The 12772-nt window shown below is 42.2% G+C and overlaps 1 protein-coding gene and 1 long non-coding RNA gene across 4 annotated transcripts in view; one reads left to right on the forward strand and one right to left on the reverse strand.

The window, feature by feature from the left end:
• LPAR1 (lysophosphatidic acid receptor 1) overlaps nucleotides 1–12772 on the forward strand; it is a 75847-nt gene that overhangs the window by 47158 nt on the left and 15917 nt on the right. The window lies entirely within an intron of this gene.
• LOC143841231 (uncharacterized) lies at nucleotides 176–6012 on the reverse strand. The gene is made up of 3 exons (XR_013232638.1): nucleotides 5798–6012; nucleotides 4130–4201; nucleotides 176–1233 (listed from the first exon to the last, which is right to left on the reverse strand). It is a non-coding gene; the product is annotated as an uncharacterized LOC143841231 (long non-coding RNA).

Genomic DNA, 12772 nt, shown 5'->3' on the forward strand with positions numbered 1-12772 from the left:
TACACATTTTTTGATAAGATGTAAAAAAAAAAAAAAAAAAACCTGACTTCAGGAAAATCCTGTTTAGGCAATAGGGACAGCACTGGTTGGTTTGTTACAATCATGCAGCCATTTTTCCCTCTTCATGCTTTTCCCTAGTTTTTTTAAACCATACTTTTAAGTGTCAAGCATTTAATTGGATAAGCGTGCAAGGGAGTCTACCTGAAGTTGATAGCGTTAGGAGGTAGAGAGCTGAATTCACCCAGCAAGTTAAAACAAGGAATTTTTTTTCTAGCTTTCTGTATTTAAAGTAGGCAAAGAACATACTTCAGGATCCATTACTCCCAAAGGGAGCCAATGCAGGGAGTTAGAATGAATGTTTTCTACAAAAAAAAAAGGAATTCAAGCCTACAAGTAGTAGTGCATGTGGAAAAGCAATAGAGGCCGTTAATGCTGGGTTGAGTTGAAATAACAAGCACTGATGATGAAAAACCCAGCTAAAAGGAAATTAAATAGTTTTGAGCAAGCTGTTCTTGTCATTCAGCTACCATCTACCCAAAAATGTCTTTCATGCAGTGGAAGAATCTTCAGGCTTTCTTATAGAATGAATTGGGTTATCTCCCCCTCCAAATATTTTTTTTTTACTGCATCTGGTAGTGATGGTGCTAAGAAAATTGCAGTTAAGTAGTTCTCAGGGTGGAAATGGTGAGCAAAAAAACCCCTGAAACTTGATGCCTTCAAAGTTCTTCAGGAGACGAGCCGAGAGGAGTGGCATGTAGCAGATAGTCCAAATGCACGTAACCCCCAGTTTTGTGTAGAGGTGTCAATATAATTAGAATCCCAGCTGTCTTTTTAAAATGTACGTCCTTGTGACTTGATCTGAATGGATAATGTACTGATATCTGGACTGATAATGACAAACAAGGAACATAAACTCCAAAATAAGCAGAACTAAGTAGCCTAAAGTTCATGGTCTAGCTCCATTATGTCTAACAGTCAACATTGCCATAGTAACTTGACATATTGATGAAAAATATGCAAGTATGTGTTCATAGTAGGTGTTGCACCATTTGAATAAGCCAGGCCCTCAGTATATTTAATCTGGCTCTTGGAATTGCACCAGTCAAATTGAATAAAACAAATATGCAGCCATGGCTTGTTATGTACAGTCCTCATCTCTTGAAGGTTCGTTTCTGTTAGAAGTAGGGTCACCAAATCCAGTTTAGGAAATTCCTGAGGGTTTCTGGGTGGTGCCTGTGGAGGAGAGAATATAGGAACGGATTTCACTAAGAATATAAAACATACTCATAAATCTAATAAACTAAACTATGCCATACATTTTGCCCTTGGAAATTGCTCTTTTCTCCAGGGGAACTAATATTTGTAATTTGGAGATCAGTTGTAATTCTAACTCCTAGTCCCACCTGGATTCTGGCAGCTTTAGTTTAGGGCAGTTTCATTTGGCAAATGCATTTTATATTAAACCTACAAAAAACAAACCAAAGTTTGAGTTCAGTGGCACCTTTAAAACCAACAAAATTTAATCCTGGTTATAAGATTTTGTGCCCATGTAGAGTTCTTCAGATATATTGAAACAGACTTTGCCAACCATTACATATGGGAGGGGGGGGTGGATTAGTTACTAGGGAAGGCTATTTAGAGTCAAGATACTTAAGTAACTGAGCAATACGTATAGCTAAGATTGGGTCAAAGCAGTTGGTAAAACTTGTGAATAACAGCAAACTGACGTATATACATATAATAAAAGATGCAAGGATTAAGTGATTTAGCATGTGTAGTGAGAAAAGTGTTAAACTCTGGGGGTTCCATTGTCCGGAGTATGGTAATAACTTGTAATTCAGCAATCTCCCTTCTAGTCTGTTTCTAATACTCCTTTGCAATAGAACAGGTATTGTATCCTGGGAGGATGAAATGTTTCCCTACAAGTTTCTCAAGTTTATAGTTCTTGATGTCAAATCTGTGTCCATTTATCCTTTGGTGTAGGGTTTGACCTGTTTATTTGTTTGTTAGTTTATAGTTAGATTTCTATCCTGCCACCTCACCAAGGACTAGTGGAGAGGACCATAAAACCCCATAAATAACAATACCCCCAACAGCACAACATTCTAACCCCCTCCAAACAGCCAACCTATGTGTGGTGCCCAGAGTTCATTCAGGGACCCCATCCCATGGAGGAACCCAGTTGATCTTAGACCCTGGCCTCACCTAAAGTCCTGGTGAAAGAGCTTTGTCTTGCAGGCCCTGTGGAACTGTGGAAGTTCTGACAGGGCTCTTGGTTCTTCTGGGAGCTCATTCTACTAGGTAGGGGTCAAGCTGGATCTGCACCCAAGGTGTCCATTCTGCACACACACAAGTTAATACACTTTCAATGTGCTTTGGCAGCTGGATTTTCCTGTGCAGAACAGGAAAATCTGTTCTAAAGTGCGTTGAAAGTGCATTATCTATTGTGTGCAGAATGGGCCTGGTTAGGACCCTAGCAGCCACATTCTGCACCAGTTGGAGTTTCTGGGTCAAGGACTAGCCAACACACAGTGAGTTACAGAAATCCAGTCTAGAGGTGACCATCACATGGATCACTGTGGCCAGACAGTCTGGGGACAAGCGTGCTAATAGCCTCGCTTGACAAAGATGGAAAAATGCCCTGTGGACTATTCCTGTGACTTGGGCCTCCAGAGAAAGGGAGGCATCCAGAATCACCCCCAAGTTTCTTGCCAAGGGTGGGATGCTAAGCTGCACCCTGGCCAAGGTGGGTTAACGCACTTCCTGACCCATCCCATTCTTGCTCAGCCACAGGATCTCCATCTTGAAGCGGTTGAGTTTCTGGTGACTGCTCTAAGCATCCAGCAACGGCTTCCAAACAACTGGCAAATGTATTCAGGAGGAGTCTGGGTTTGCCAGAGAAAACTGAAGGGCATTGTTGGCATTGAATGACATACACAATGTTAGAAGATGAGCCTGAATGGGCCTGAGATGGTGTTGCTGATGATTTTTCCACCGATTGTGTTGTCTGACTGTATGTGACAGCAAAGCTGGCATCTGAGTTTATTACAAGCTTTGAACCATGTTCAAATTAGATGTATTATTGTGAATGAGGAAGTGTTTAAGAGGGGGGGGGATTTCTGTAGGCAAGAAAAGGTTTTCTCCCCAGTACTTGTGAAAGAAAACATTATTATCCAGTAGAGGTTGTAAATCACTGATGATGCATTGAACTGTTTTCAGTTGAGAGCTGTATGTAACCCTTAGTGTTGTTCTGTTATTGTGTCTTTGGGGCCTGTCTTGCAACAGGTTTTCCCTGAGAACCATTCTGGCTTTGTTAATCTGTTTCTTGACTTCATTAAGTGGATATCTTAGTTCCAGAAAGGTTTGTCATAGATCCCTCAGATGAGAATCTCTGTCTGAAGGATTGGAACAGATGTGGCTATAGTGTAGAGACCAACTGTATACGATGCATTCTTTGGTATATTTAGGATGGGAGCTGAAGACATGTATATATGATTGTCAGTCAGTAGGTTTCTAGTATAAGGTGGTGTCTATGCATCCATTGTGTATTTTTACAGTAGAGTCCCCAAAATGGCTCTCTTGCATAGATTGATTCACTGTCAGGTTGCTGACGGGGTGAAAGTCCTTGAATGCCTGGTGGAATATGTCCAGGGTTTCTTTACCATGTGTCCAGACAATCTTAGCAATACCTTTCACTCGACTCTATGCATCGACTCTAGCTAGCCCTTCCTGGCAACTAACCTCTCCCCCAACCCATCCCGTACTAATATGTAATAGTTGGTGAAGTCTGTTTCAGTTTATCTCTGCCTACCTATATGTAATGGTCGATTTCAGTGTATCTGACTAAGTGTGCATGCTTATACCCAAAAAGATGCCACTGAACTCTAACTTTGTTATGTTGCCTCAGACCAACACAGCTACTTACCTAAATCTAGAAAAACAAAGTTATTTCCCAGGTAGTGCATTTTTAGGTATAGCCAACTTTGCCATCAGTGTTTATGGACAATGTCACAGACCACCGATAATCTCTCCAGATTTGGGAGTTCAAAATTATGTTGCCATTATTTCCTAACTGAAATTAATGCACTAGAAATCCCTTTTGTTGTTGTTGTTGTTGTTTTATACTCACATTTGTACAGAGTGTTGTGAATACATGGCTTGCGAAGCTTTCCCTTCTGTTTCTTCCTGCCTTTGCCTCTCCCTAATGGACAAATGTATATCAATCAAATAGAAGAAAGCAATTGTTATGATAGCAATACAGTCGCTATCATGTCAGGAATCTCTATTTTCTTTCCTCATGGGTTGTATATTCAACTGAAACCTGCTGAATTAATTAAAGAGTAAGTGTTCAGCCAGCCTCTTAAGAATGTTGGGTGTTCAAACGTGATCTCCTAAATTTGCTTTCAAGCCATACCAAACTGACGTTGTGAGTTAAACGTTACATGCAAACAGTTTGGAGGGTTTTGTAAAAGGATATTAATGTTCCATGTGTATGTATGTATACTAATTCCTCAGTGGGAATTATTGGGGAAGGGTGGGTTTGGGAAGGGCAGAGACCTCAGCCAGATGTAATCACAGAATCATAGAGTTGGAAGGGGCCATACAGGCCAGCTAGTCCAACCCCCTGCTCAACGCAGGATCAGCTCGAAGCATCCTAAAGCATCCAAGAAAAGTGTGTATCCAACCTTTGCTTGAAGACTGCCAGTGAGGGGGAGCTCACCACCTCCTTAGGCAGCCTAATGCCTCAGCATCCATCTTCCAAAGCAGCCATTTCCTCCTGGGGAGCTGATCTCTGTGAACTGAGATTAGCTGTAATTAGGGTTGCCAACTGTGGGATGGTAAACACCTGGAGATTTTAGGGATGGCACCTGAGGAGGGGAGGTACTTCAGTTGGGTATAATGACAGAGTCCACCCTCCAAAGCAGCCATTTTCTCTAGGCGAACTGATCTCTGTTGCCTGGAGATGAGCTGTAAAACCAGGGGATCCCAAGTTCCCACCTGGGGACTAGCATCCCTGCTTCTAAAGTAGTTTCTTAGTAGTATGAAATTACATTTGATCTGCAAGAATACTGCTGTTGCAAAGGAGTACCTAATCTGTATTTCAGTCTAACTTGCCCAGTGCCATTGTTCAAGCACTGTTCAAGCTTTGAGAAGAAGTTTGGTTCCTCAGCAGTGATTATCTTATGGGGCATGCACATATTTGCAGAGTGTTTTCTTTACCTTGCCAATAGATTTGTAGTGCATTCCTGAGCTACACGCCTTCCAAACCCATTGACCTCAATGGCCTTAGAAGGGTGTAATTCTGTTTAGGATTGCACTCATCCAAGTTTTTTTTTTTTATTTGTGAAAAAATATACCCTTACCCCCCAGAATAAATCCAGTATATTTCAGCATAGTGTACTTCTATTATCATTATTTCAGCCCAAAAGCTGGGTGTGGGGTGGGGGGGTGGGGGGTATAATGCCTGTGTTGAACTGCTAAGGTCCTTTGAAATTAAACCTAGACTCTACCTCAAAATAGTATTTGCAAATCTAATTGCACTTCTCAGTTTATATAGCACTCCAGGACAGTTCAAGGGTAACTCACTAATCTGGCAGCCATGTATTCAGCATAGTAACAAATGATGCAAGATGGGTGATAACCCCCAACGCCAACTAACCTGCCTTTTAACTCACAGGAAGGTAGCCTGTAAATGTTATAAACTATTTGTAGGAATCTACATGTTTTTTAACTCAGTCATTCTTAATGGGGTATGAGGCAAGTCCCCCTCCCCCAATATGAATGACAAGCTACAAACCTTCCGGGGATATTCAGAACATTGGTAGACAAAGTAGGGATATTTGGGATTTTAGTGTTTTAGGCAGACCCTTCCCCCCATTTGCAGCAGCTTCTGATGACAAGCAGAGGAGAGTTGTATGCTGATCACCTCACACTGAGGTAGGGTTGCCAGGCAACTGGCAGGAGGGCGGGGACTTGGGGGAGGCTGTGATGTCATGTGCACCAGGATATCACTTCCAGGGAAAACCAGGGAGTAACTCAGGGTACTTCTAGGAACTGTCAGAAATGGTTTCCAGTGATTCCTAGAACTATCCTGGGTTTCCCCCAGAAGTGCCACAACAGTACAAAACAGTGCAATACAGTAACAGATACATCTGTTTGCCATAATGTAATAAAAATGCCATCTTTGTAACATATATTGTGATGCCAAATTAATAAACCAGCTAGCCTACACATTTAATTGAGTAGATCTGCACTTTTATTGTTTAGTTTTTTAAAGGGTTTTTAAAGTAAATGTTTAATTCATCCTCACTGAGAGTATCAAACATTCCAACAGTTTTATCCTCATCCTCAGAACTATATATTGTGCATTAAATACCTGGGTGTTCTGGTTTTCTTCTTGGGTGTTGGTAGAGGAAAAAAATTGTTCTGTCCAAAACAGATGGGGTTCCCCCATTTAAAAAAAAAAGTCTGGATCTTCTTTCCTGCTCATGCAAGTGGAAGTTTCCTCATGCAGGCAGAGCCAGTAATTTCCATGGATTTTCTCCTCAAATGGAAGCCCCTGTTTGATATTCTTGAGAAACAGGAAACGCTCTGAAGGGATCACAGATGTCAGAAAGCCCTGCTCCATGAATGGTACTGTGTCTCAGTTTTTTCATTTCTGCTCCACTTATCTAGATTTACAATCCATCAATTTCTTTCAAAAAATATGCACTTGGTTGACTTGAGCTTACCACCTACTTTCTCTGTTCACAGTCCTATCTTATCTTGACCCCAGTTAAATCACTTACATTCCTAACTGTACTTTTCTGGGAGTAATCCATATTGAGTAGAGCTGAACAGGAAGGCATAGTTCATAATATGTGCCCAAATTGGGGATGGGGTAATAATGTTATATTCATGCGGCAGCAACAGCAGGAGGAGGAGAAAGAGGAGTGCTTTTTACCTAGCCAAATGAGTCTCATAGTGACTTACAATTGCCTTCCCTTCCTCTCCCCACAACAGATACCCTGTGAGGTTGCTGGGACTGAGAGATCCCTGACAGGATTGCTTGGTCAGAACAAGGAAACCAGCTTTAAAAAATGTTTTAAATTTATCTACTGCACAGCCTCCAGCACAGATCTTTAACAGTCAATTCCCCACACAACACAGAAGAACATTTAGAAACAATTTAGAACTTAACTCAGATGCTCCAATTTGCAACAGCACCCCCCAGTGCCTATATATTCATTATAGTATGTTTACCATTTGGTGCAGTGGTTAGGAGTACGGACTTCTAATCTGGCATGCCGGGTTCGATTCTGCACTCCCCCACATGCAGCCAGCTGGGTGACCCTGGGCCTGCCACAGCACTGATAAAGCTGTTCTGACCGAGCAGTGATATCAGGGCTCTCTCAGCCTCACCCACCTCACAGGGTGTCTGTTGTGGGGAAAGGGAAGGTGTCTGTAAACTGCTTTGAGACTCCTTCGGGTAAAGTGGCATATAAGAACCAACTCTTCTTCTTCTTTAAAAAATAGAATACAATTATTTTAAATTCTGTAAATATTCCAAATAGTACAATTTTATATGCTAAGTTATAAAAAATGAACTTTAAGTTGTGAAATCAGTAAAATATGTTTAGGCATGATAAGAATGTAAGCAATGTCTATTTCAATTTCTCCCTGAATTTCTTTTTTAAAAATCCTACTTTCCCCCATGCTTTCAACATTTCCAGAAATTTTACATCTGTTTTTTTGTTTGTCTTTTCTTCCCCTCAGCAATTTATTGTTGATCCTTTTAACTTCCCAGCAACCCAGCAAGGTTGTCAAAGTGCTTCTTAAACTGGGCATTAGGTCACAAGCGTGAGGTACCATTTGACAGCCTGGTGCTTTGTCAGCTTTAAAAACACTGATAACGCTATGTGCTGACCTCAGCACAGAAAGGCAAGTATCCTGCTGCGGTGATGAAAGGCTGGGGGTAGGGGGTCAGCTCTTTTAGAAGAAAATAGGATGTGGCAAGAAGCCCTGAAACAAAATAAAAATGAAAGGTGATCCAATAATCTTTGAATGTGCTCAGTAGTTCATTTTAACACGACTGGTCACTGAATGTTATACACAAAACTAATGCAGATTCTGTGATCTATCACTGTTCCTACTTCATTTTAAGGGGGGGGGGTCCTTCCTGTCACCAGTCATCAAATTTCCTTTTGTCTGTACATTCTTATTCCCTTCAGTCCCTTCTAGGTTTGCCAGCTTCGTGTTGGAAGATTCCTGCAGATACGGGCTGAGACTGGAAAAGACAGGAATTTGGGGAGTGGAGGGAACTTAGCAGGGAAGTGACATCATAGAATCCGCCTTCTTGAAGCTGCCATTTTCTTCAGGGCTGTAGTCTGGATATCAGTTGTGATTCTGGGATAACCCCAGGCTCCTTCTGAAGGATGGCAGATCTAGACCTCCCCCCCCACCCCGCACCTCTGCCTTTCCACTGCATATAATGACACACAAGCATGAGATAGTAAAAACCAAGTTTGCCACTTTAGTTCTCAAAACAAAAACAAAAAAATGACAAAATAAAAGCTGTGTGATGACTTTATATTAGAACTAACCAAAATTTTACAACATAGCTACAAGCTTTTGAATTCTTCAGAATTCTTCAATGAGCTCTATGCTGAATACAGAAGGAAGGAGGTTGAGAGAAAGAGATATTTCAGGGCAGGCCAACTTCAATTTTAGTGGATAACAAAGACTATAACTGAATTGTAGACACTTTTCTCTGTTATCTTGGAAAGAATGGTTCCCTTGTACAGTGTTTACTCCTGGAGGTGCAACCATTCAGAGAAATCAATATGTGTACCATAAGTGCACTTTGTATATATCCAGTGTTATTCATGTTCACTTTATGATTGCCTTGTTTGTAAACAGGGCTTTATTTGCCTTATTTGCCAGTGAAAATGCTTCTCACCTTCCCAAGACAACTGGTCATGTGCCATTGATTACTCAATGAGGTTTCTACTTCCCATGGTGCACCCTTCCTTCTCTGCCTTCCCACATCTTCCTCCTCTACTCGCTTTTTCCTGTAGCAGAGGACTTTGACAAGGTGGAGATTTCCCCCCTGAACCCCATTCCTTGTAAAACGAAGAAAGTTTTGCATGTGTGTAATTGGTATGTGGGCTTAACTGATCTATATATTTATTTACTTCATTTTTACCGCCCTCTTCTCCTCAAAAGTAGTTTACAACATTCTCCACTCTTTTTATCTGCATAACAACAATGTGAAGTAGGTTAGGCTGCAACTGTGAACTGATGCATATTAGGATTTTTTTTTTAAACTAGAGAGATGTCTGCAAATCTTGAGAAGGTGTATATAGTAGCCATGCCCCCCAAACGTAAAACTGGCTTCAATCAGGGCCAGGGCTTTTTTGGTCCTGGCCCCAGCCTGGTGGAACACTCTCCCTGGTAAGATCAGAGTCCTCCAGGACCTTCAACAGTTCCAGAGGGCCTGTAAGACACAGCTCTTCCACCAGGCCTATAATTGAGGCCGGGAAACTAACACAGAGGAAGCATTGGCCTTCCTGCTAGAGAAATCCTATCCACAAAATATCATTCTGCCCAATAGAAACTAAGCCCCCCCAAATAAGATTTTAGGAGGCGCTTTTTAATAATATATTTTAATTAAATTTATATAGCGTTTTGTTTACTATACTTGATCCTAGCCAAATTAGATTATTTGTATATTTTTGTTGCAACCCGCCCTGACCCAGCTGGGAAGGGCAGGATACAAAAATAAAGTAGTTATTGCGGTTATTAACTATTCACATTTTAATATCCACATTCATTTTTGACCTTCAATTCTGGACCGTATTTTGCCTCTTTTCTTACTGTGAGCTGCTTTGGTTGCTGTGTATGAAGTTTTGACCCTTTATGCACGGCGACAGCTACTCCACGCTTCCGCCGTGCCGTTCCCCGTGTACGCGCGGGGCATGCAGGGTAGCACGTGCGCATGTTTTGAGCCGGGGGCCAGGAGGCTGGGGACGCTGCCGGCCAAGGTAAGCGGCAGCAGCCGGGGGGGGGGGAGGGCCAGGCCCCCTCCACACACTCTGGTGGGGCAGGAGGTCACCCCTGCCAACTCTGTGGCTCCACGGAGCCCACAGGGACATATGGTGTCCCTACAGGGACACCATAGGTTGTGACCGGGCAGGCCAAAAGGCCTGGCACTGTCAATTATGCACAGTGCTGGCCCGCCCCAGCCCCTGCTGCTGCCTGTTGTAATCAAGAAGCTGCAGAAGTTTCCGTGTTTGCTTAACGCGGGCCTTCCGTAGCCCTGGGCCAGGATACACCCATGCTGGCATTCTGTCCCGTGCATAATGGGCCTTTGAGATGAGAATAAGGACTTGTTTAAAATATACTATTTTCACAAAGGCATTGAGGGTTCCCTAAAACACATGAAATTATCAAGGTGTGTTTTTCACATGAAGTGTGCTAAGAAGATAAGTAAGACTTAGAATCATAGAGTTGGATGGGATCTCCAGGGTCATCTAATCCAACCCCCTGTAGAATTCAGGAAATTCACAACTAAACATTGATAGACTAGAAGCAATGCCTGTTGCACCCAGGAATGCAATGGCACTAGCACATATACCTGCACTGTGACCTTCCTGGGTTCTGGCCCTTCTCTCCCCTGTTCCCTGCTCAATCTTGAGAACCAGTGTAGTGAAGTGGTTAAAGAGTAGCAGACTCTAATATCAGGAGCTGGGTTAGATTCCTGACTCCTCCTTCAAACCCACCTAGGTTGCCAACTTCCAGGTGAGAACCTGGAAACCTTCAGGAAGATGAAAGAGAGAAAGATAGGATGAGAGAAAGAGAAAAACACAGAGAAAGAAAGAGAAGAAGGGAAGGAAGGTATAAATTCTCCTGGAGAAAAAAGCTGCTTTAGAGGGGCACTGGCCCTTCTACCCCCAACCCATACAACAATGTCTACACAGGTCCCCATTGTCCCCACCATCCCATCAAACACCACATCTTCTAGAGGCCAGGCCAGGCAAGCAATGGAGAGGTGGACTGTCACCTTCCTGCCCCCCCCCCAACATTTCCTAAAGGCTCAGCCAGGGAGGGAAGGCCAACGGGGTGTTGCCTCCTTCCCACCCCATCCTCCACATCTCGCAAAGGCCAGTCTGCTTGGGGAAGGCCATAGCGGATGTGCTGCCTCCTTCCCATCTCCTGAAGAGCAAGCCAGGCAGGGAAGCTCAGGAGGCTGCCTCCTTCCCGCTCGTCCCATCACTCCTAGGCTGGGTCAGGCTGGGTAGGGAAGGCCGTGGAGGGTGGGCTGGTAAGATTCTCTATGCATTGCAAAGGATTCTGAGGCTCCTTAATTTTTTAACTTTTAAATAATTATTCTGCTTTTCCAAATTATTTGTTCTAAGTTGCTTAGAAAAACAAAATGTAATACAATTAAAACAGTGGAATTAAAATTATGCTAAAATTCATTGAACTAAAGCAGCAGCCACTAGAAGCTCAATGGATATAGTCAATACTATCTGGAAGCTGTACATTACAAGAGGAAATGAAGGTACAGACAGTTATGTATGGTTTGATTAGTTTTCCTGCCAGTACTGTTAATCGTATTATAAATCCGTGCGAAGCTTCAGAAGAATCCTGAGATTTGTAGGAACCCAGTTTGAAAACGCCTTCTGACTGTGAATGAGTGCAGTACAGGAAATTCACCATTTTTAAACAAAAATTAAGAAATTACTCATGCAATTTTTGGGAAATCAGTTACAGGGAAATGTGCAAAGCTTATTTCACAACAAAATGTGAAAAAGAAAGTACAGTTAATTGGAAAAAAATGGGGAAAGTACCATTGAAACATATCCTGGGAAGCCAGGAAAACAAATCTGTGTAATTCTCTTCCATTTGTTTTTCATGAGATGCCAGTATAGCTGTTGCAAGCCTGTCTTGCACCACAGAATATACAGAGCACTTCCACATGGCATGGTTGCATTGGTTCTGGCTTCAAACAGCTTTGAGATATCCTATAGCTTTCACACATTCTCTTCAGCATTAGCTTTTGTCTTACATTTTTCCTATTAAAAAAGATTCTGGTCCTTTTCGAATCACTTACCCTGATCTTTTCCTAAGAACTGTTTCTTAGTCATGTTTGTTCACATGTGGAGAACTTCTGTGCTTTTATTGGTTCTTCCCATTTCCCAATCACTTTTCATTCGCTGTACCATGTCCCCTGTATCTTTTCCCTGCCTTGGCAATAAGGAATTTTAATATTTGCACTAGTAAATTTTCAAGCACTGTTTTTTAAAGTACTTACCCAATAGAGATATATTGCTATAAGAAGGGACAGAAACAATCATTACTTTCCCCACACACTTGCAGCAATGAGTACCTTTTTCTTCCCCCCCCCCCCCCCCAATTCATTTTATTTTCCCATGGACATTTGCATTCTTGGACTTCCAGAAGGGACAGGAGAGCGTATTGCTGTTTCCAACCACTCAGTCTTCACTCTGCCTTTGTGCCCAGCTCCCTTGACAACCTCCCCTTTCCACCTGCTCCATGGAATGAAGGCAATTATTTGATGTTGATGTGTTATCACTTTTTGATTCTGGTAGGGGCTGTCACATTGGCAGACTTCATAGTTATCACTTTGCTAGATATATTTTCATGACTAAATATGAGTACTAGTTGCTTAAAATCAATTGTTTGGTTGGGTGAGCTATCTGTTTGCCTACTGTCCAGTGACAAGAAAACTTTTAAAAACCATTGAGGACTGTCAGAGAAAATGGGTGTC

Source organism: Paroedura picta, chromosome 7, assembly GCF_049243985.1.
Source record: "Paroedura picta isolate Pp20150507F chromosome 7, Ppicta_v3.0, whole genome shotgun sequence".
Classification (NCBI taxonomy): domain Eukaryota; kingdom Metazoa; phylum Chordata; class Lepidosauria; order Squamata; family Gekkonidae; genus Paroedura; species Paroedura picta.